The sequence below is a fragment of the Myodes glareolus genome, chromosome 4 (genome assembly GCF_982192425.1).
Source record: "Myodes glareolus chromosome 4, mMyoGla1.1, whole genome shotgun sequence".
Taxonomy (NCBI): Eukaryota; Metazoa; Chordata; class Mammalia; order Rodentia; family Cricetidae; genus Myodes; species Myodes glareolus.
In genome coordinates, this window is record NC_142029.1 from 7,621,468 (window position 1) to 7,641,724 (window position 20,257).

Sequence of the window (20,257 nt, forward strand, 5' to 3'; positions counted from 1 at the left end):
ATACAAATGATAAATTACTAGGATTTAGGAAAATTTATGGAATCTGGAGAGATGGCTCAGGACTTAACAGCACTTGCTGCCCTTGTAAAGGTTCTGAGTTTGGGTCCCAGAACCTGCACCGGGCAGCTTACAACCAACCATCTGTGACCGCAGCTTCAACATAAGATCCCTGTTCCTTTTTCTGACCTCTGTGGATACATGCACATGTGCCCATCTGTGTGAAATACCCTTTGAAACTGCATTAGTCAGCAGGATCCCCCCCCCCCAAAGTTGACTCTGATAGGAGGATTTAGTGCATTTTGTATATTTGGGAAGTGATCTTAGAAAAGAGAAGTAAAGGAGCGGGTGACAGGAGGAGGATGGGGACAGAAGATTAATGAAAAGAATGCTTGGTTAGAGAGGGAACCTGTGATTGTCACTGGGGAAGCTCCAAAGAACCACTTATGTACACTCCAGATGACAGATCACTGTTCAGCTATCATACTGCATTGTCAGGAGAATGACCCCTGCATGTTAACTCACTTGCAAATTTGGTTGTGTGCACACAACCGAGCAATCTTTTGTAGTGCCGAAAGAAAACATCACATTGTGGCCATCTGTAATGACCTGGTTGGGAACCAGCCAGTTGGAATCTGATGAACCAAAGGGCTATGCTTAGATGTAGCAGGAGCACAAGAGCATAGCCTCCATCCATTCCCATCCCCATGCTATTCTCCAACCAGCCCTTCAACAACAACAATGTGTATCTTAGACACAGGTCCACATTAGAGCACACATCCTTAGTGACATCATGCCTTTCTCAGTGTTAGAGTGGGTTAAGGCTGGGGCTCAAAGGTGGCATGCCCACCCTCATGGGCTCCTGTTTGAGCACTCTTTCCCTAGGTGGTGGAGTTATTTTGTAAGATTGTAGAATCTTTGGAAGGTGGAATATTTGGAAGTGAATCCAGTCACTGGATTAGGAATTGAGGATAGATAGCCAGACACAACTTCTTATTTACTCTCTGCTGCCCGCTTGCTGATGGTCACAATGTGGCCAGCAGCCTCATCCTCCTGCTGCCATGCCTTCCCCCATGTAATGGGTCATGCCACTCTAAACTGGAAGGCAAAATTAGCTTCTCTCCCGTATGTTGCTTTATGTCAAGTATCTGAGTACATCAACATAAACGTATAGCCTCAAAGCTACAGTGCTTCAGAGACCGTGACACTGGCATGCTCACCTCCTCACTCTGTTCTCACTGAAACTCAGTGAGTAGCGTCAGAAACATGGACTTGCATGATGGTACACACACATAGATAGATAGATAGATAGATAGATAGATAGATAGATAGATAGATAGATAGACAGACAGATAGATGGATAGATAGATAGATGATATGTAGAAAGAAAGAGAGAGAGAGAAAGAAAGAAAGAAAGAAAGAAAGAAAGAAAGAAAGAAAGAGAGGAATAAAGAGAGGAAGAAAGGAAGAAAGAAAAAGGAAGGAAGGAAGGAAGGAAGAAAGAAAGATGATAGACATTAAAACTCGTGTTCTAGCTCTGGGTTATATTGTGTTAGAAAGTTTCATTTTGAAAATTGTTTGAGCTGTTCACTTGAGTTTCATAAAAAAAATCAAAAACTCATTAAATGAATTTGACTTGGAATTAGGACAGAATTCGAACAGTTTCTCAAAGTCTGTTTACTGTTTTGTGAATTTAATTTATGCAAAGCAACCTTCTCAGCATTGATGGTGACAAAATAGAAATATTGATCAGCTTGAACTGCAATGTGACTCCTTGGCATCCTGCAGCTTTTAATGTTTATCCAAGGTTTAGTAAATCTTTATGCAGATTAAACAGGCACATACACCCCACTTGTATGAAAATTGGCCTTATCTTTAATATATGATAAAACTATAAGCAAAACAAAGAATTGTTTTAAAATATTTTTATTATTACCAGTAAATGTTTGACTTGTTACCTATATTTTGTACTCATCCATCCGGGATTGCATGAAGTCCTTGAGTCCACAGCGACTGGAGATGGAGAATGTTTAAGAAGCCATGTTTTAAAAGATGAGGAAACAAACTTGAGGCTATGATTTCACTAGTCCAGGATCACAGTACATGTGTGTTTATATTTTACTAATTCTGTAATGCTTTGCCACTGAAATTGTTCCAAAACATGTTAAATGGGCATAAAATATACGAACCATAAATCTTTATTAACAAAGTTCATAAATATGCTCAGTCTAAGTGCCTCATCTTATAAAAAATTAAGATGAAAAATTTTTATTTTGCTTTTTCTCATCTAATCTTTTGTGTTCTTTCTGTTTCCTCTTTCACAGTGTTTTCTGAGCCATGAGCGGGGTTAGGTTAATATAGGTGATTTTTTCATAGCCAAGGTATTAATAATTCATGGTTAATTATTCTTGGCACTATGATCAGTTATGAGTCTCTGTCTTAACTGATATCCACTGCAAAACATAGCTTCTCTGATCAATGTTCAGAACAACACAAATTTGTGGATATAAATAATCAGATGTCATACTCTCAGTATGACCATTTAGTTTGACAACTATTAAGAGACTACTAGGGCCTACAACATCCCAGCCATGGTTGACCAGGTTCAGATTAACAGGCCTGAAATTCCTCCTGTAGAGCAGCCCTCAGATCCAAGAAGAAAGTCAGGTTGGTTACCATCATAACTCTCATGTTCCCATTGCATTGACAGGCATATTGAGACTGCACATTTTTGTCTTCTTGCACCCTCACTGATTCCTGAAGACAGAGGAACACACACATGTAACATGAAAGGGCCAGGCATGTTTGTAGGTTTCTGTCCCGCCCAGTTCCCCCAGCCTGTTTAACCCCAATGAAAAATCACACAAGAGATCTCTATAAGTTAAAAAGCTGATTGGCCCATTAGGTCAGGCTACTTATTAGCTAACTCTCACATCTTGATTAACCCATTTTTCTGATCTATTTTAGCCATGTGGCTCAGTACCTTTTTCAGTGGGGCAGATCACATCCTGCTGCTTCGGTGATCTGGGCAGGAGTGGGAGGAATCAACTTCCTCCTCACCAAAATTCTCCTGCTCTCTTTGCATCATTTCCACTTCCTGTCTGTTTTTCCCACCTACACCTCCTGCCTGGCCAATCAGCGTTTATTTAAAACATGATTGACAGAATACAGACAATTCTCCTGCACCACACACACTCCTAACAAAACAAATTCTACCTCTGATACTTTTAACAGTGTATGGTAATCACACCTACCCTCTTGGACAGTGTCAATTCATTTAGTTCACTGATATTTGTTAGTTAATGGTCTCCATTTAAGGGTTTATGTGTATCTGTCTGTCGATCACCATATAAATGTCTATGTAGCTACTTATGAGTTCTCTTCAACTTGGAAGCAAATTCATCATTCATGAAAATTCCTGCCAACTTTTCATTCTATTAGTATCATTCTTCCAATAGTTCATGAAAATAAATTTCTAAGGGTTTTCTACATTTCTAGGCATTACGTACAAGAAACTATAACTGAGGGTCATATCCAGTGGGGAGAGTACCAGCATATATATCAAAGCTCTGGGTTCTATCCCTGGCACTGCCGAAGCTAGGATGCAGGAGTCACACAGCGTATTTCCCAGCTACTTCAAAGGTGGAAGTCAGAGAACCAGGAGTTCATGGTCATTGCCCTGGGCCACAGTCAGGTCCTGGAGTCCCAGGGCTGTGTGAGTCAGGTCCTGGAGTCCCAGGGCTGTGTGAGTCAGGTCCTGGAGTCCCAGGGCTGTGTGAGTCAGGTCCTGGAGTTCCAGGGCTAAAATCAACCATGGAAAAGCTCTAGATTACTTTTTCTTCCTCCTGTGCCTGTGGGTGACTCAGGGGCAAAGTGCGTGCTCTGCAAGCCCGAAGCCTGAAGCCTGATCTCTGGAACTCACAGGAAGGAGGAGGGCTGACTCCATAGGCTCGTCCTTTGACCCCCACAGTGCCCACACAGACATTGTACACACAGAGACACACAGTACTGATTATGATAATAATAATAGTAATAATAATAATAATAATAATAATAATAATAAAAGAACACAATGATTTTTTAAAACAGCACATGAATTTGAGGCCTATACACACACAACATACATTCATAACTAAAGAAAATTAGATAGGATTTATAAATTTGTTGCTTTTTAATGCTACAATAAAAATTTTACAAATTAGAAGAACTCATCTCAGATGCCACCAGCCGCTGTCACTGCCTTGGTGTTCACAACTATAATTGTCTATGGTCTTCTCTCGGGGTCTCATGAGGAAGAAACCACAAAGCAAATGACTAAGTACATAAGTGATCATTTGAAAGGAAATAAAAGCCATTATCCTGGCAAGTCTCCTTCAAGTTAAAGTTCTTAGGGTACTGCAGTGTAGGGATCAGAAAGTCACACGGCACAAGAACATAAAAAATATAGTTTGTTTTTTTTTAAAAAATAAAATAAAAGTGAACAAAAAAGAACATTACAGTTCCAAAGTCACACCATGTGCCAGCACTTAGGAGCATGATTGTATTGCGAGAGATCCATTGGGTTTTGCTGAACCATATATGCTCTGATGTTAAATTCATGTTTTAATTCAAGTTTTATTTGGGTTCTGTTGAATGAAGTAGTTTTCTCTTAAGTGACATGGAAGCGTATCTTCCTTAATAATTGCTCTAAAGCTTTACATGGAAATGTTTATACTTCATGATACATTTGCATATGCTAAAGGATTCTTTAATAAAAAATAGCCAAATATACTATAATTTATATATGATATATAACATATAGTTATAGTGCTATTATAAATAACATATATAACATATTTATATCCATCTACACACAGAGAGAAACACTCACACAACACAATGTTGTTTTGTGTCTGTGTTTTTCTTTTACTTTCTCATGATGGTATCCATACTAGTGAGCCTCAACCTTAAATCACAGATAATTTCTTTTGCAGATAATTATTTGTTATAGATTGTCCTGTGCATGCAGAATGCTAGGGACAGCCAATTTAAGTCCAGCTGTGGCAAATGAAAAGGTCTCCGGGTATTGCCAGATGTCCCGTGGGAGTCTATCCATCAGTCAAATACAGCACACTACCTGACTATACGTGTGTATGAAGTGGCCTTGTTGTCTGTAGATGAGAAAATGACTCTGGTGACAACTGGATAGGATGCATCGGGAGGTGCAGACCTTGCACAGCTGGGTGAGTGCTATCACGACAGAAGGTAATTATATCTGCATTTAAAATACTTTTAGCTGGCTCCTGGCTCGTGCACTGATTCTCCCTGATCACTGAATTCTAGTTTGGATCCGCATATTAATGCATTCTGTCCAGGAATCTAGACAGATGTGGCACCCACTCTCCTTAGAGAAGCCCAAGAACTAATAATGTGCAAATGAGGCAACCAGTGGACACTATTGGGTTGTGTCAAATATGACACAAATGTCACATACGTGTCCCACACGGAGAAGCCGATACGGAATCCCACATTTTTAGTGAGGGAGGGAGTGCAGTTTAAATACGAAGCACAAAACAGTCTGTTTCTCAGATGAAACACTTATGATGAATGCCTTAGTTTTGTGGACTTTTATTATCAATGCTAATAGCTCATTTCTTTCATTTTGCAGCTGTTGCGTTATTTTTGAATAATTTCAAACATTTTACAAAACATTGCAAAAATAGCACAATGCTTTTGTCACAGATTTTCCACACAATTAACGTCCCCCTACATTTGTTTCATTGATTTTTTTGTACAAATGTACATATATTTTTATGATACCAAGAAGTTGGAGAGTAAGCAGATATACGATGCAGTTTTAGACAGGGCTGTTTTTCTTATATGTGCCCAATAACAAGGAAATTCACTCACACAGTCCCAGTAAAATAAGTGACTGCAAACACTGATATTAGTACAAGAGCAACATCTGCATCAAGATGGTCAGACTGCGTCTTATTTCACCCATTTCTCTCTATAAAAAATGCGCAACAATTGGCGATGAAAGACTGGAGAGCCAACCCAGAAGTTAACAGCACCTGCTGCTCTTGAGAAATCTGGAGATAGGTTCCCATGCACCTTGTCTGCCTCACAACCACCTTTAGCTGGAGATCCCAGAGATCTGACACACTCTCCTGCCCTTCGTTCACATGCACATACACACGCTCAGAGTCATACAAGGCGTACAATAAAAATCAAAACCGTAACATTGCTTTTATAGGCTAGGCTGCACCCCAGGATCGTTTGTTGCATTTATACATCTTTGTATATATTCACAAATAACAGTTCCCCAGTCCGTCCTCTGTAGTTTTCTTCCTGAGACAGGGTTTCCCAGTAGCTATAAAGCCTGTCCTGGAACTTGCTCTGTAGACCAGGCTGGCCTTGAACTCACTGAGATCCATCTGCCTCTCTGCCACCCAAGTGTTAGGATTAAAGGTGCGCACCACCACTGCCCAACTGGAGGTTATTTAAAAAAAATATCAAGGTCGTTTGTTATGTAGAGTACCCTTGATGCTAGGTCTGTCTGATGTCAGGATTAAATTGTGGTTTGATTTTGCTGGAAGGAGACCTCAGTGCAGTATTGTTCTTTTCCATGTGTACTGTCAGGGACATCCCATGCTCACACATCCATTCTGGTTCTACTCCTAGCAGTTGCTTATGGAGATGTCTCAAAAGCGTCTGTATTGAAAAGTGACTATTTCCCCCTTTTAGGACAGTACTGACAGCTCCACTCATTTTCTTGTTCTCCTCAAACTTCTTTCTTTAAAAAAAAAACTTTAGATTGATTTATTTGATGTGTTTGTGTTTTACCTACATGCATTGTGTGTGTACCACGTGTGTACGGTACCTGTGGAGGCCAGAAGGCACTGGATCCCTTTGCACTACAAGGACACTTAGCTGCTGGGCTATCTTTCCAGCCTTGATTTTCCTTTTTAAAATCCCTCTGTGTTTCTGTCCCTGTCTCTGTCTCTGTCTCTCTCATATGTGTGTGTGTGTTACTCACATGGATGTGTGCACAGGTGCATGCCTATGTGCAGTAGAAAATCAGAGATAAATATTGGGCGTCCTCTTCTTTCACTCTTCCCTCTGTTCCCCTGAGACAGGGTCTCATGTAGCTCAGGCTGACCTATAACTCACTCTCTAGCCCAGGCTGACCTCCAGATCCTCTTGCCTCTGACTCTCAAGCACCGGAATGACAGGACTACACCAACTTGACTTCCTTGCTATCCTCAAACTTTCTCCTGCTGATAACTGTCACCCAAATCCTTTGAAAGCCATGGATGCCAAACAGTGATTCTGTAACTCCAACATTCCGTCCGCTTCTATGATCTTCCTTCCAGAAGGGGCGACTTCTCTTCTCCCACTTTTATTTCATAATTCGCTTATGAAAGTAGGAACGCAGAGATCCTCATTTCATTTCATGGGTTGAAAGAAAGGCGTCACAACATCAGGATAACTGATGCTCTGCTTCTCTGAGCGTGACTGCAGGGATGCAAAGGTGGTGGCCAATAGGAAGTGATTGCCTTGCCTGCTGTCCAGGTGGCTCACCAGCTTCTTTCTCAGCCACATTCAGGAGTCAGGCTCTCCTGCAGATGCTCACACGCACAAACTGGGTACAATTTCTGCCTCAGCGAGGCACTGAAGTGAAGGAAGAGAGCAACAGTCCCTCTCTCCGGAATCTAGGAGTGTTCCATAAGTTTTCAGTGTGGTAAGCACACCCATGGCTCAGATGTGGGATGGGAACAGAAATCTGAATAAGTCCCAGTATTTAATGTACCACAGGTCCCAGCAGGATGAATGGAACAAGCTTAGCAATTCAGTATTTTCTGAATAATAGCATTTATTTTATACTCTAAGTACTCCCTGGGAAGTCTGAATAACATCACAGATTCTGTGGTGTAATAGCTTCGTTGGGCTAATTGACTTGAATGCCGGTTTTGCTTCTTAAAAAAAAGTCACACAGTTTTGATTAATTAGTCCAGTAATAAATCATTAATCTTTTCATCTCAGAAATGATAGGAGCAGTGTTATGTTTTGTACCCAGTAATATACTTCTAAATTTTTTTGTGCCAATACAGTGGTCACATTTTAAAGATCTCATCACCAGTTTAATGTACCCAACTCTGCATAATTTAGTAAACGCCTAGCAACTTTGCAGGGGGAGAATGTCATTGGGTCGAATCCTAAGTAGTCGTAATTATTCTGTTATGAACTTGGCTTATATTCAGTTTGTAGTGGTCTGTTTGTAATGTCCTAAGCTTTCTGAGTAATTATAATTACAGGAATATTAATGAGTTACTGGAGTTCCCCCGTGTCCCTGGCTCTCTGCTAAATTTTCAGTATACCGTGCATTGAATTCCACATTAGCCCGCAGAAGTTATAAACATTGCTTCCATTTGTATGGTCAAGAATTTTTCTGAGAAGTGGGAATAATGGGCTACCAGCATAGAACCAGTCAGCGCCAGTGACCATGCCACTGTGTGTTCACCTGCCATGCTCCCCGTTTTTGGGAGGTGATGTATGGGCAGACCACTTTGGGGGAGTCGGGGCCGCTTGCAGTTATGTAGATGGCTTGAATTGATGTGTCGAGCTGTCTCAAGCCTTTACATCTCTGAGAGGATTTATAATTCAAGGATCAATTTCCATGCTCATGGTGGAGCCAAGACATCATTTACCCATTGTCTTATCACCAAGGAAAATAGAATTCCCAATTACGAACTCTAAAAGTTCAAGGGCAAATGTCTACATTCCTGGTTTGCTGTTGTATTAGCTGGTATAAAATGGCACCGTATTATTAAAATTTGGTCATAAACTGCCCACTTAACTGAGATATCTATAGAAGACATGGATCATCATCAGTTGGGTTTGTCTTTGGGGTATAGCTCAGAAGCCAGCATTTGCTGAAAGATAAGAGAATTACTGAGCGATGGCCAATAACACATATGTCAAGAAAAAGTAGATGGCCTGTTTGGTGAAGAGGCCTCAGAACCAATAGTTAAAGCAACACAGGTCTTCGTATCTATTAGTGTGGGGACCACAAGTGTCTCCAGTTGTCTCTAGTGTGTTAGTCTTTGGGACCATAGAATTCCCTAAAAATTCAGAGCTGGGAAGACACTGGGATGTGTGCCTGTCTTCTCAGTGGCCCCAGGCGCTGCTAGTAAAGCCATCCGGTCCATCCCTGGGCCACATTAAGAGTTGGATTTACCTTGCTACCACTGATACATTTAAAAGAAATTAATAATAATACAAGTGCCAGGTACAAAGCAGCAATGCTGATGGAAAACATTCTTTTAGAAGTACAAGCAGTTCACCTCGTTTGAACCCCAGCAACCCTTGCTTACACCTTCCCTTTGCTGTTCTCAACCAAGATCCTCATGTTAGTTTGAGACAGAGAGGCAAGATAGGAACCTAGGTTCCTCAATGTGCAGTGCCTGTTAATTAAACAGTTTTCATTGTGAGAGGCACACCCCTGCACACACACATTCACACACACACACACACACACACACACACACACACACACACAAACCCACACCACTTACTTCTCAGAACAGAGCATTTTCTTCAGGTTTGTGTTCAAGGTCAAAGGCTGCTAAATCTGAGCAGCTTATTCAGGAGACACAAGGATTGCACCAGCCTGGAGTCTAATGTCCTCCGCCTAAACTAACAGAATTTTCATGCTTGCTGAATTAGCTTTTAAGTGGCAGCCTAGAGCTGACTGTTTCCTCCACTGTGTGGCATGCACATGGCCCCACAGAGTCCGCTCCCTGTGACATCAGCAGGGCTAGTTTAGCAGTGAAAGCAGGTTCAAGCAAAACAGCCAGACAGGTGCACTGTATCCCGAGTTCCGGTTCCCCACTCTCCGTACGTCGAAGGTAGCTTTTGTTGCTATAATCCTCTTGAAGTTGAGGTTTGAAAAAAAGTTAGTTTTATTTTCCTCAGTATTGGGAAAACGCCACAGTTCTAGTCTTACTAATAATGCTTAACCTCGGTTCTCCTTTGCTCACTCACTTCCCAGTATCATTAAGATGTTTATTCTTAAGAAGGTGAAGTATCTTGCTAAGGAGCTTATGCCTCAAGGGAAACTCTGTAGGCAGCCAGCCAGCATTGCCCATTTTAATCTCTTAAAGAGGTGTGACTCAGCCATTCAACACAGTGTGTCTACAGCATCTGTTTTGGATTGGTTGGATTCCCTCCTGGCTGGACTTCTCAATGGCTGTGTGAGACTGGGCAATTGCAGAGCTCCTGATAACCTGGCCTTTCTCACATGTGAAATGGAGCTATGAATAGACTCTACCTCAAGGGTTTTTTGAAGCCATAAAGATATAATGAATTTAAATGGCTTTAAAGTATAGTTCTTGGCACATTGCTAGATAATCTTCCTGAAATGATTATAATACTAAAAACAAATAATTGATGTAAAATGATGTTAGCATTAATCCCACATGGCAATAAACATTTACAGTGCCTTTCTTGTGAAATAATTGGGATGAAATTATATGAGAAAGTTTTCATTCATGCTTAGTTGTTTATTTCTTTTATTGATGTATAGTCATTGCACCGGGTCCTGGGTTATGTAAGGACATTTCTGCACTTGTATATGCTATACTTTGAGAATATCCCTCTACCCCTTACTCATTGTATAACAGAAACTCAAATTTCCTGAAACATCTTGTATGTTTTTCAAGTGACCATAGTTTTGCAGACTTGTGATTACATCATCCTTCCGACTGTGTCCTGTGACTATGGTCTTCATAGAACCGAGTGGGAATGGTTGTCCTTGAGGGTAATTTCATGTCCTAATCAGGACTGTACCTCAATAACACATTTCTGAACATGCTAAATGTAAAGTTGAGCCTTGTGTCAGCATATTCTAGGTAGAAGATTTTTCTTTCTTTATTATTTTTTTGACATGGGGTTTATCTGTGTGGCCCTTGCTGTCCTGGAATTTACTCTGTAAACTAGAGTGGCCTCAAACTTGGATATTTGCTTGTCTCTGTTTCCTGAGAACTAGAATTAAAAATGAATCACTATGCCAAGCTAAATGTTTATATATTCTCTCTTCTTCTTCCCCTTCCTCTCCCCCTCCTCCTCATTTTCTCCTCCTCCTCTTTCTCCTTCTCATTTCTTCTCTCTCCTTTCTCTCTTCTCTTCTTTCTCTTCCTCTTCCTTCTCCTCCTTCATGTATGAATTAATAGTAGAATGTCATAATAAATTATGGCAGCGTGCACAGAGAGCTATAATCCTGCAGTTATTTGAAGGAGAATCAAGTAATCCTTAACAAATCAGGAGGTACCTTTCTGTTCCGAGATACTCAGCAGCTGGATGATACAGATGCCCTAGAGCCCTTCAGAGTGGAAAAAGAAAGACCAGGAAAATGTGGAATCTGCTCCCAGTATGGGGCTGCTCTCTGTGGCTTTGTTCCCTGGTTTCATTTTTGGCCAGCAGAACTGTTAGGACAAAGTCATTCAAGGGTCTCTGTGGCTTGGTGGTATGTTATAAGGAAACTATCAGGAGAGTGCAGTATTTTCTAGTGTAAGTCTTTCATATTCTCACAGGGCAAAGCATGCTCCAGAGTGGGGAAGCGGCTGATGGTCCTGAACTCAGAGTCCAGTGTGGCTCTGGTGTGATGACATGTGGCTGGCACACAGGAAAGCCCTGAAGACGAACACCATCTGGCTGCTCATGGGCACCACATGCAGACTCACACTCGCTTGTTCAGTCACACACATGTGAACTCACAACTGCCCAGAAGACGCAAAACAAAACTCACCCAGGACCAGTGGTTCAGGTTGCCAGGGATCCATTTCGCTACAACTCCACTCTGTATTCTCATGAACTAAGCCTTCTGACTGGACCTGAGGCTGTTCAGTCATTCACTAATGCTCTGCTTGCACTAAATCTGAAAAAATTAAAGACTCTATATCATCTGTCTTTCTTAGAAAACTGGATCTATTCATTTTTACTTTGGGGAAGCTGTTCTCAGTGGAGTCTCATCAATATGCTGAGTTCATTTGCACCACATAAACATTGTACAACACTAAGATCAATAAGTATATTCTCTGCAAATATTTGCATTGGTGATGAGGTGTGCCCCAATCTTTTCTTCTAACCTTTTGAAATGTGCAATACATTCTTGCTATCTGTAGTTGCCATCCTGGGCCGAAGTCCCGCAGCACTTCTTGCTCCCATGTAACTGTAATACATCTGTAAATCAGTCTTCCCCCTTTTCCCCATTGCCCTGCTCTTCTGAGACTGTGGCAACCCCCATTTTACTCTCAACTTCTCTTTTAAATATTATTTTAACATGTGTGTGTGCGCGTGTAGCCTTGGCAAAGTGCTGTTGTTGGAGGTCAGAGAACATTACTAAGGCATCTGTTCTCTTTTTTGACTGTGTGCGCCCTGGGGGTTGAACTTGGGTCGTAAGGATGGACAGCAGACACCGTGACCTGCTGAGCTGTCTCTCTGACTCTCTGCTCTTAGCTTCGGTGGAACCAGCTTGTACATTCCCTGTATGAATGAGGTTGTGTGGCTGACTTGTTTCACTTGACACAGTGATCTCCAAGTTGTCTCAAATGAAGAGCTTCCATTCTTGGCCTGCCTATTAGACCATGGTGGGTCAACACATTTGCTTTAATCATTCTCAGTTGCCAAACATTTTCTGTGGGTTCCCAGTCATGGCTATTTTGAGTAGTGCTGTGGTGAGGATAGGGGTACGGGTGCCTCTTCTGTCTGCTGAGCTCAGTTGCTTCACTGTATCTGCTGAAAGGACAACAGTTGACGGAAACAGCCTCGAGAGCAGGCCACTGTGCTAACCTAGGTTTGGGCATGCCTTATACTGTTCCATAAGGTCTCAAAAACAGACAGTTTCCTCGTGGGTGTTTTCCTGCCCAGTGATTGAGAGGCCCGCTTTATATTAGCTCTTGAGAGCTGCTGAAGTAGGATGTCTTTGTTCTTTACCAGAAAGCCTCTGGCTATATCATCATCTTACGACCTTCTGGGAAGTTCAGAATCTTCTATCTCTACTCGAGACATGTCTCAGATCTCATTCTCTTAACTGCTGATTACAAGCTTCTGTCCCCAGCATTACGAGGTCCTGATTGTGAGAGAATGGTCCATCTGCAGTGGCCTCCAAACCTGCTAGCACCCAACTACCCCCCTATCAATCTGACCTAGATCTGGGATGTGTTCCTTCTCTACATGAGCATCCCTTTGCTTATTTAAATGCTGCTGCATTCTGATGCTGTACTAACTACGAAGAAAGCAATCTGAAACAAATTAATTGCATTTTTTGGTTATTTATGTACGTGAAAACCTTGAGGAAAAAGAAAAGGGGGACTCATTTCAGGGGGAAATGTATTCTTGGGTAAAATGACACTTTTCCATTTACGTTAATAACAGAGAAACTAGTTCTCTAAATTCTTTATGAACAAGGTTAATAAAATAAGAGATGAGTCAAGAGAGCCCTGTTCGGGTGAAGAGATGCACAGACAGCCCAGGATGGAGGAGTGGCTGACGGTGACAGAGCCAATCAAACAGATGACAGACATATGTTTTTACAGACTGAAATGTCCTGCAGTGTAGGGACAGGACGAGGGATGCTGGCCAAGATGTGAACTCTAACTCAAGCAAGAATGAGTGGAGCAATCCAGATATACTAACTGTTGTATTGCTGACCTTCTCTAGCGCCATAATGTGCCATTTTCTAGCCATTAAATGTTAAAAAGTACACTCAATGTTATAAATTGGTAATGTCATTGGACCAAGTGGAAAAGGACAAAACCTTATCTGCTGCATGTCTAGCCCACTTCAGATCCACTGAGAGGCCTTGGGACAATCAACACCACCCCCTTAATCTCTCCATTTCCTCTGTGTTAAATGACAAAATCAGATGAATTTGTTGTCCCTTGTGTTCATTCTGAAGCTACCTCTTCTTAAAGAGTTAAGTCAATGGAGGTGGTTCAGTTGGAAGACTGCTTACCAAGCATGCTTGAGGTCTTTTGTTCAAACCCCAGCACTGCATAGGACAAAGATGCAGATATCTGCTTTGATCCTGGTCCTCAGGATCCAAGGCTGCAGGGCCAGGTGTTGAAGACCATCCTTAGCTACATAGTGAGCACCAAATTAGCCAGGAACACGTTAGATCCTGTCTCAACGTAGAGACACCAGTAAACTGATTAAATAACTGAAGAAAAAAATATAATGTTCTTTTAGACTGTGACTGTCACAGGTGAAATTCTAAACAGTTAAAAGCACACATTTGCTTTATGACACCAATCAACCTTCCCTCAGATGACTGCCCATTTAAGATAAGTCTGCTGTGTAAATAACACATTGTAAGTGGAAATACAGGGTATGCAGTCTTTTAAAGTTCATTCCACAAAGAGCTGGAATTCTATTGTCAGACAATATATTCAAGACTAACACTGCAATTCAAGGGAGGGAATTATTTAATGAATATCACTGCCCAAAGCCGTATTCTCTGTGAATACAAATTAAGGAATGACCCCATCAAATGGTATATCATCTCTGTGAATACCAACTAAGGAACTGGCCTTGCTGTTTGAATTTAGATTCAGAAAACAGCTTACTAGGCAATCCCTTGTGGGCTATGTTCTGGGTGTTCATGGTACATTGCGGAGTGGCTCAGCATGCTCAACGCTTAGGGAGTCTGGACATGGGTCTGAATTGGGATTAACTAGCCTACAGAAAATGACAAAAATCACAGCACCTACATCTGGGACAATGATGTAGGTGTTTTGGATTATTCAGCTTCATCCAGGGCGAAGGAGCACAGGGTACTGGGTCATGCACCTGCCATAGGCTTTGACTCATCTACTGGCAAGGTATGGCTGAGTGCAGAGACTCTTAAGTGATTGAATATGTATTTCTCAATGTATGTCTTATAGAAAATCATGTTGCCCCTAGTTGCTCCATGTTGCTAAAGTGCTTGCCATGCATGTATGATGGTCTAAGTTTGACCCCCAGGCCCTATGTGTCATAGTTACAGTTCTATTGCTGAATATCACACCATCACCAAGGCAATTTATAAAAGAAAGCATTTATTTGGGGCTTACCATTTTAGAGGGTTAGAGTCCCTGACCATCACGGTGTAGTGCATGGCAGCAGGCTTGCAGGCATGATGCCAGAGCAATAGCTGAGAGCTTACATCTTGAGACAAGAACCACAAGGCAGAGGAAGTACTAACTGGGGATGGTTTAAGTCTTTTAAAGCCTGCCCCTAGTGACTTTCCTTCTCCAACATGGCCACGGCTCCCTCCCAAACTCTTCCACCAACTGGGGAGCAAGTAGTCAAATATAGGATCCTATGGGGGACATTCTCACTCAAACCCCACCTTGAGCAACAGGATACTCAGCATTTGATGCTTTGCATTGGGAGAAAGTGTAAATGTGAGGCTTTCTGTCTAGTCAGTCTAGCTGAATGGGTGACACCAAGGTCAACCAAAGACCCTGTCTTAAGGTAGTCAGATGGAGTTCCTAAGTGAATACCGGAAGTTGCCCTCTACCCAGAACAGATTCTTTCCAGTTTAAAGCACGTATTCTAACGTGCCTCTACCTCTCTTCACTGAGAATCCCCTTTGTGTCAGAGTCAACTAGAAATGTCAAAGGCATCCACAGACAATTCCTTAATCTGTGTTAAGTAGCATTCAATTCATAGCAGACCTTTTCTGGTACAGTCATAACATAAAATTGTGACTTTAAATGAGTTTCAGTCCTAAAGGCATGTTGATTTTAGAGAAACCTTTTAAATAAATAGTATGTGGCAGGCAAAAAAAAAAAAAATCCAAGAACTAAATTGCAAATGATTGAGACTTGGGGAACACTGAGCTGGTTGGAAACATGCTGAACTGGTGGTAAGTCTAATGCTAACTCTGCCACTAATTGTCAGATTGGCCTTGGGCTGCATGATAAATCTTTCACGGCTCTCTTTCCTCATTATCCAATACGAGCGCTGATATTTGCCAAAATACCTTTAGAGTTATGATGGGAAGATTAAAATTAAGCGATGGATAGTAAAATACTGTAAAAGTTGAAGGTTTATGTGCATAAGGTTCATTATTATGCATGTGCAGCATCAGAAAGAGAGAGAATGAGAAGGAGAGAGACCTTCAGCTAACTAATGGAAAAATAATCTCATTTTCTTATTACGATTCTGACATTTGAGGTTTGTTGGTGATAGGATATTGTGTGTATGTGTGTGTGTGTGTGTGTGTGTGTGTGTGTGTGTGTGTGTGTGTGAGAGAGAGAGAGAGAGAGAGAGAGAGAGAGAGAGAATGAAACAAGGATTTCCATTGTATATATCCCACATAGGCACCACTCCCAAATGCTAAACATATGTGGCCTTTTGTTCAGATAGATGTGTTTATTCTTAACATTTTTATGGTAATAAAGGTGTTTAAAAAGTAAGTTATGTTTAAATAACAAACACAGTAGTAGCTTTTTTTTTAAATTTATGTGGATGAGTGTTTTGCCCACATGTATGTATGTACACCACATGTGTGCAAGCCCAGAAGAAGGAATTAAACCCCCAAATTGGAGTTACTGATGGTTGTAACTGCTCTGTAGATGCTGAGAACCCCAAAACTTGAGTTACAGGTAATTGGAAGCCGCTGTGTAGGTGCTGAGATCCCCAAACTGGAATTACAGGTAGTTAGAAGTCATTGTGTGGATACTGAGATCCTCCAAACTGGAATTACAGATAGTTGTGAGCTGCTGTTTGGATGCTGTGAGCCCTGAAACTAGAGTTACAGGCAGTTAGGAACCACTATGTTGGTATTGAGAACCCCCAAACTGGAGTTACATGGAGTTGTGAGCAACTATGTGGGTGCTGAGAACTGAACCCAGGTCCTCTAGAAAAGCAACATGTGATCTTAGCCACTGAGCCATCTCTCAATGACAAAATCTTATTCATCTCAAGAATTAATAAAAAAAAATCTGTGACCTATTTGCATAAAGTTGTTACAAATAATGCAATTTAGTTCTGTATCAAAATTATTTCTTGACCTAAAATAATATTTGGAATTACAATTTTATAGTCTCTCATTCTTTTTAAAACCTTATCTTTACTTATTCCAGAAGATTTTTTGATTCCTTTTGCCACTTTAATCTCTTGTTTACTCTTGAGGCTAAGGTTTTGTTTGGCTAAAGTATAATGATTCAATTAAATGTGTGACTTATTTTGATATTAGTGATTAAGCGTGACATTCTGACCCTGTTTTGTTTCTGAAAATACAACTGTTCCAAAATAATGCAACTATATTTCTATTTATTATTAATTCATATATGAATTGTAGAAAATTTCCATATACAGATAATGCTAGAAGTTGTAGTTTTCTTTGCTATTAGGCAAAGCTTACATAAACATTGTAACCACTGAAAGAAACGTTAGACATAATGAGGTCATTTGCATATAAGAATTCCTGCTTGGTCTATGATGGCAATTCTCAAATTGATGCAATTATGGGAATCATTTCAAGGGCCTTGGAGTCCATAGTTCAGTAACTCAAGATGGTCCTGAGAATTGTTATTTCTATCCAGTTTCAGGTGACATCTTAAAATTTTTACTTATTTTAATTTTTTTTCTTTTGAGAGAGAATCTCATGATGCCCAGATAGCCTTCATAATCACTATGTAGCTGAGGTTAGCCTTGAACTTCTTACTCTCATGCCTCCCCCTCCTGAGTGCTGAGATCATAGGTGTACATTGCATACCTGGCTTTGGGAAGCATTAATACTGAGGTTCTAGGTCACAGCATGGTGCCCACTGGTCTAGCCTGAGGCAGCATCAAAGAGCAGTACAACCTGTGGCCTAGATGGTGGTCTAGGGAATATACCCTGCCTTTCACACTTGTCATATAGACAAGCTAGGGATTGAATGTGCCTTCTACAAAGTGGGGATTTTATTGTATAGGGATAATGAGAGCAAAAACACATGGTAAGTACCGGGAATGATGGCTTACCGAGTGTAGCCTTAGCAGAATGGTGTACAGAGATGTCGGTGGAGAACTGCCAGGGCTCCAATTACCCATAGCAAAACCACAACCTGAACCTAGTGAGAGGAAAATTCCAGACGTAAGTTCACAGTGATAACTGTGAATTGACACTCTTCTGAATACACAGTAAGTGCTTTCATTGACCTGCTGTGGTTGTAAGTCTGTCCTTCATCCAGTGTATTTGTGTGTACACGGAGGCAGAGCTATGTCTCCTGACCACACTGTGATTTATTACCCAAATAATCACACAGAAACATTTTAATTACAAACTGTTTGGCCTATTGGTCAGGCTCATTACTAACTAGCTCTTAAATTTAAATTAAGCCATTCCTATTAATCTATGTATTGCCACATGGCCATGGCTTTTACTGGTCTGCTGTCATCTGGCTTCTTAGGTGACTGGCTCAAGTCTCTCTCGACTCCACCCTTCTTTCTCCCTGTATTCAGTTTGACTTCCCTGGTACACTATATTCTGCCTCACTATAGGTCAAAGCAACTTTTATTATCAACCAATGAGAGCAACATATATATTCACAGTATACAGAATGCTACCTGCCTGTCAGATACTCAGGAGCTCTACCTGAGTAGAGCTTTTTCTTTTAGACCATCAACCAGCTCCCAAACCATGACACAAACTTATTAGTTTTGAATGCTCTCTTAACTTAACTCTTTTCAGACTAGCTCTTTTAACTTAAATTAACCCGTTTCTCTTCATCTAGCTCTTACCCCAGGGCTTTTTACCTTCCTTCCGTATATCTTACTTTCACTGCTTCTCACATCTGGCTGGCTGGTGGCAGCTGTCAGGTTTCGGACCCAGGTGTTCCCTAGTTCTCTCGTTTTGTTCCTCTGGAGTCAGATTTCTCCTCCTATTTTTTTCTCTCCACCCGCTAGCCCTGCCTATCTTTTCTCCTGCCTAGGTATTGAGCATTCAGCTCTTTAATAGACGAATCAGGTGCCTGAGGCCAGCGAGGTGAAACAAACGCAACACATCTTTTCATAATTAAACAAATGCAGCATGAACAATTGTTTATATAAATATAAGCATATATATATATGAATAGCTTTATATAGTTAAAGTAATATTCCTCAGCATAAGCAAATGTAACACACCTTTGCCCTGTTAAAACAATATTCCACAACTAGGGGCAATCTCAGCTATCAGATCTACCGCTGCCCCCAAGCAGTGCCTGTGCAGGCAGGAACCATTATCTCGCTGATCAGTAACGTCCCAGGGCAAATGTAGTGATGCTGGCCAGATGAACATGCCAAGAGAAGCTGCGAGGTGTTTATTTCAGGTGAGAAGGGGATTGCTCACAACCTGAGAAAAAGACTTGTGTTAACGGGATGTCCATACGAAATCTATAGTGTCAATGAGACTCCTACTCAGGAAGTCGTGAGGAGGGACAAGTCAGTGAGTTCTGCTGTCACCCCGCAGTCTACACAAAGTCATGCAGAGTCCACAGCAGGCACTTAGCAAAGATGGGAAAGAGGAACTGAAGGGTTCAGTGCCTTCTGAGGTAAGAGGAGTCACAGGTGGATACCTCATGGATAAGGTGTGATTTTAATCTGTGTTCACATAAGCTCAGCTGCAGTGTGAACATGTGTTTTACAAGGAAGTGTGGACAAAGTGACTGACTTTCCCTGATGGCAATTTATATCTATATCTATATCTATATCTATGTCTATGTCTATGTCTGTGTCTGTGTCTGTGTCTGTGTCTGTGTCTATGTCTATGTCTATGTCTATGTCTATGTCTATGTCTATGTCTGTGTCTGTGTCTGTGTCTGTGTCTGTGTCTGTGTCTGTGTCTGTGTCTATGTCTATGTCTATGTCTATGTCTATGTCTATGTCTGTGTCTATGTCTATGTCTATGTCTATGTCTATGTCTATGTCTATGTCTATCTATCTATCTATCTATCTATCTATCTACATATAATGTTCTGCATTGGAAGGGAGTTGAGTAAGAGGAATTGGTGGCCGCATGTGGTGACATACACCTGTCATCTCAACACTTCAGAGAAGGACTTCATGAGATGAGTTCTAAGTCACTGTTGTGGCTGTTAGTTGGTTTTTTTTGTTTGTTTGTTTTTGTCAGCTGACACAAGCAAGAGTCACATAGAAGAGGAAGCCTCAACTGGGAAAATGCCTCCATTAGACTTGACTGTAAGCAAATCTGTAGGGCATTTTCTTAACCAGTGATTGATGGGGAAAGACCCAGCCATTGTGGGTGGGG

At 41.2% G+C, this 20,257-nt stretch overlaps 1 protein-coding gene across 18 annotated transcripts in view; it reads left to right on the forward strand.

Moving 5' to 3' along the window:
- Positions 1 to 20,257, forward strand: part of Rbms3 (RNA binding motif single stranded interacting protein 3) — a 796,347-nt gene that overhangs the window by 537,974 nt on the left and 238,116 nt on the right. The window lies entirely within an intron of this gene.